The sequence below is a fragment of the Balaenoptera borealis genome (assembly GCF_965194805.1).
Source record: "Balaenoptera borealis genome assembly, chromosome: 18".
NCBI lineage: Eukaryota > Metazoa > Chordata > Mammalia > Artiodactyla > Balaenopteridae > Balaenoptera > Balaenoptera borealis.
In genome coordinates this window covers 42,855,911-42,861,049 of record NC_138877.1, presented here as the reverse complement: position 1 = coordinate 42,861,049, position 5,139 = coordinate 42,855,911, and positions in this window count along the sequence as shown.

The window sequence follows — 5,139 nt, the reverse complement described above, 5'->3', positions numbered from 1 at the left end:
TTTAGATAAAAAATGAACAGCTTCCTAGAAAGTCAATATTACCAAAATGTACTTAAAAATAAAAAGATCAATAAACATGTATTTAATCTCAACTGAATTTGTAATTATAAACCTTGAAATGAAGAAAACCCTGGAGCCTGAAAACTTTAATAATGAACTATATGAAGTCTTATAAAAGAAATACCTTCAATCCTATGCAAACTATGTTAGCATATAGGGATTCAGAAAATACTTTCTTAATCATATGATGATTGCAAAATCTAAACTTTGTTAGCTGAAACCAAAACTCTAAAACTAAAATCAAAACTTTGATAGCAAATCTAAAACATTAGGAGAAAGCAATCTATAGAGCTATAACCTTTGAGGTTGTAGACTCAAATATATTAGCAGTAAATCAAACCAAATGTTATATAACGAGAGAATATATGATCAAGTAGGGTTTAGTAGTAATGTGAATTTGTTAAGCTTTAAAGATTAATTGATATAATTTTCAATATTAATAAAATTTAAAATAAAATTAAGAAAGCTTATCCTCTCAACACATGCACAAAAACCATTTAACAAAATTCAGCACCATTCACAACTGAAACCCTCAGAAATTCAGGAAGAAACTTTCTCAGTATTATAAAAGCTATATATTAAAAAATAAATGAGCAGCATCATACTTAATGGTTATGGACTAAATTTCTTCCTTGAAAGAAAGAAAATAACAACAAAAAAAATCTGTCTGCTTTTAACAACTCTAATCAACAATGAACTGTAAGTCCTAGCTAGTACAATAAGGCAAGAGAAATAAATAAAATATAGAAACATGTAGAATAAAATTATCTTAATCTTTAGATGACATAATATTTGTGTATATGAAAATCACTATGACATCCAATGGGAAAAAAATGCCTCTAGCAAATTGAAGGTAGTTAGCAAGATTACAGAACATGATGAAAATATAAAAATAAATGAGTAGAGATTCAAGATGGAGGAGGAGCAGGAGGACGTGGAGTTCATCTCTCTCTGTGGATCAATCAGGAGTACAACTATAGATGCAACAATTCTCAGAGAACACCAGCTGAAAACTAGCGGAAGGTCTTGGACACCAGAAAGGACTATAAAGATCCCTGCATAACTGGGTAGAATGGAAAAAAGAAGGGAGAAGGAGGAGGAGAGGAAGGGGGATGGGACCTGCACACCGGGGCGGTGGGGCTGAAGCAGAGGAGAGATTCCCAAATCTGGGGAAACCGCCTCTCCATCAGGGAAATTGATTGGGACAGAAGGGAAGCATTTGAGGCTGTAGGAATAGGGTGAAAGCAGCCGATCTGTGGCAGAGCGGACAGAGTGAGAAATACACACACAGTCCGTACCTCGGCCTTACGTGTCGCAGAGAGGGACGTGTGTTCACAGGTGTGTGAGGGGGCTGGGAGCTGGAGTGTAGGGATTGGAGAACAGGCTCAGGGCGAGAACTGCTGTTGGATGTGGGGAGACGGACTGAGGGGATGGGAAGGAAGAAATCCGCAGCAGGGAATGCCTACAGAGAACACTGGGCTGCCATGGAATCAGGGTGCTACTGCTGAGTCACACGCAGGGAGAGGAGCCACTATTGAAACCTCTCTTTCCCCACACACCAGTGCTGTCTGCTGAGAAATTAAAAAAAACCCTCAGAGCTGGCCCTCATGTGCCAACTTCAGGGCATTAAAAAAAAAAAAAAAACCTCTCAGGACTGGTCCTCGTGCACCTGCTGCCAGGCATCAGAAAAAGCCTGGCCAGGGCTGGCCCTCATGTGTCTTATGCCAGGCGCCAGAAAAGACACTTACTAAGGCCATATCTGTTGTGCATGTGGCCACTGGCTTCCCTGCACATTTGGCGCTGCTGGGGATACTGTGATCGAAGCAGTCATACAACCACTGTGCCCTGTACTCACCAGGGAAGACCCAAGAACTCCAAGGAAACCTCGGGATGAGACTCCTGTGGGTGGACCACATGCAGAGGTGGAGATAAAACCAAAGCTGAACCCCAGGAATGGGGCGACTAAGGAAGATCAAAAATCTTTCCATCAGCTGTACAAGAGGCAGATTAAATCCCTGCAATCAGCTAGGTAGACCTGGCATCTATGGAATGTCTGAGTTGACAATGAGTGTTCCCACAAATGAAAATGGTCTAGCTCTGGCAGCTGTGGACTTTGGGGACAAGCACAAGCAGGAACTGGGCCAGATCAGAGTCTGAGTGCTCACCATAGGGCTCACAGCAAGTCCACAGACCAGCACAGAGACAGAGGAGTGCCTCTTGGGGAGGCAGAGGTAGCCTGTGGCTCATGGTATGTGCAAGGACACTTACAGCAGAGACCCCAGAGAAACATATTATTACTATTAATTTTATTATGTTTTGATTCATTGTGTTGTTGGTTCCAGCTTTTTTGTTGTTTTTTTTTTTCTTTCCTTATTTTTATTAAATTTGTTTCTTATTGTAGGTTTTTTTTTAATTTAGTCTGTTGGTTTCTCTGTGCTTTATTACATATTTTTTATTTTTTATATATTTCTTTTCTTACATTGTTTTCTGTTGTTCTGTGTTCTTTTCCCTTATTTTTTCTTCTTATTCTTTAATATTTTTCATTTTTTATACATTTCCACTTCTACTTGGCTTTTCTGTTGTCCTGTGTTTTTTCCCTTTTTATTTTATTTTATTATTATTATTTTCTAATTATTTTTATCAGTTTGTTCTGTTTCCTTGCTTTATTCTTCAGTTGGCACACTGCTTTAGTTTTGTTTTTAGGTTATCTGTTTTTGTTACTTTTAATCCAATTGTTTGATTTCGTTTTTGAGTTATTCTATTTGTCTGGTTGTTCTCGTGCTTTTTGTTTCATTTGGTTCTGTTTTTGTTTCTTCTACGTGTGTGTGTTTCCTTGTTTCTGTTTTTCTTTGTTTGATTTTGTTTTTACCATTTCTCTGGGATTTTGCTTGTCTTTTTTAAAATATATTTTATATTTTCATATTTCTATTTCTACATTGCTTTTCTGTCATTTTGTCTTCTTTCCCCTTACTCTTTTTCTTTTTCATATCATTTTTGTCAGGTTGTTTTGTTTCTATCCTTCATCCTTTAGTTGGTGTTCTGCTTTGCTTTTGTTTTTTTGTATTTGTGTTTTGTCAGCTTTCTTTTTAATTGTTTGATTTCGTTCTTGTGTTCTTTTACTGCTCTTGTTGTTCTCTTGCTTTTGCATTTATTTGGTTCTGTTTCTGTTTCATTTGTGTGTGTGTGCGTGATTTATTGTTTCTGTTTTTGTTTGTTTGATTTTACTGTTTGCCATTTGTCTGGGGTTTTGTTAGTCTTTTTTTTTTTTTTTTTTTTTAATGCCCTTTATTGTGAGGATGAGCAACTTGCGGGATCTTGGTTCCTCGACCAGAAGTCGGGTCTGAGGGTCTCAGGTGGAAGCACCAAGTCCAGGATGCTGGACCACTAAAGAATTCCCAGCCCTAGGGAAGATAAATCACCCAGAGCTCTCACAGAGGCCTCTATCTGAATCCAAGGCCCAGCTCCACTCAACTGCCAGCAGCTCCCAGCAATGGACACCTCACAAGAAGCAACAAATAAGACAAGAACACAAACCCACCCATAAGCACACTGACTGTCTAAAGTCATACTAAGCTCACAGACACCCCAAAACATACAATCTGACATGGCCCTCCACACCAGAGGGAAAAGACTCAGCTCCACCCACCAGAACACAGGCACCAGTCCCTCCCATCAGGAATTCTATACAAGGAACTGGATGAAACTTACCAACGGGAGCAGAGAATGGAAGCAAGAGGAACTACGACTCTGCAGCCTAGGGAAAGGATAACTCAAATATTGTAAATCAGAAAAAAAGAGAAGACAAAAATATCTTTCAGGCAAAAGAGCAAGATAAAAACCCACAAGACCAAATAAGTGAGGAGGAAATAGGCAAACTACCTGAAAAAGAATTCAGAGTAATGATAGTAAAGATGATACAAAATCTCAGAAAAAGAAGAGAGAAAATACAAGAAAAATTTAACAAGAACCAAGAAGAACAATAGAGCAAATGAACCGTAATGAACAACACAATAACTGAAATTAAAAATACTCTAGAATGAAGCAATAGCAGAATACCTGAGGCAGTAGAACGTATAAGTGAGCTGGAAGACAGAATGGTGGAAAACACTGCTGTAGAGCAGAGTAAAGAAAAAAGAATGAAAAGAATGGAGGACAATCTCAGAGACATCTGGAGCAACATTAAGCAGAGCAACATTCAAATTATAGGTGTCCCAGAAGAAGAAGAATAAAAGAAAGGGTCTCAGAAAATATTTGCAGAGATAACTGTCGACAACTTCCACAACATGGGAAAGGAAAGAGTCAATCAAGTCCAGGAAGTGCAGACAATCCATACAGGATAAACCCAAGGAGAAACAGGCTGAGAAACATATTAAACAAACTAACAAAAATTAAACATAAACGAAAAATATTAAAAGAAGCAAGGGAAAAGCAAAAAATAACAAAGAAGTGAATGCCCATACAGTTAACAGCTGATCTTTCAGCAGCAACTCCACAGGCCAGAAGGGAGTGGCAAGATATATTTAAAGTGATGAAAGTAAAAAACCTAAAACCAAGATTACTCTACCCAGCAAAGATCTCATTCAGATTCGATGGAGAAATCAAAAGCTTTACAGAAAAACAAAAGTAAAGAGAATTCAACACCACCAAACCAGCTCTACAACAAATGCTAAAGGAAGTTCTCTAGGCAGGAAACACAAGAGAAGGAAAAGACATACAAAAACAAACGGGAAACAATTAAGAAAATACTAATACAAACATACATATCAATAATACCCTTGAATGTAAATGGATTAAATGCCCCAACCAAAAGACACAGGCTTGCTGAATGGATACAAAAACAAGACCCATATATATGTTGTCTACAAGAGACACACTTTAGAACTAGGGAAAAATACAGACTGAAAGTAAGGTGATGGAAAAAGATATTCCATGCAAATGGAAATCTAAAGAAAGCTGGAGTAGCAATATTCATATCAGAAAAAAAATAGACTTTTAAATAAAGACTATTACAAGAGAAAAGAAAAGGCACTACATAATGATCAAGGGATCAATCCAAGAAGAAGATATAACAATTGTAAA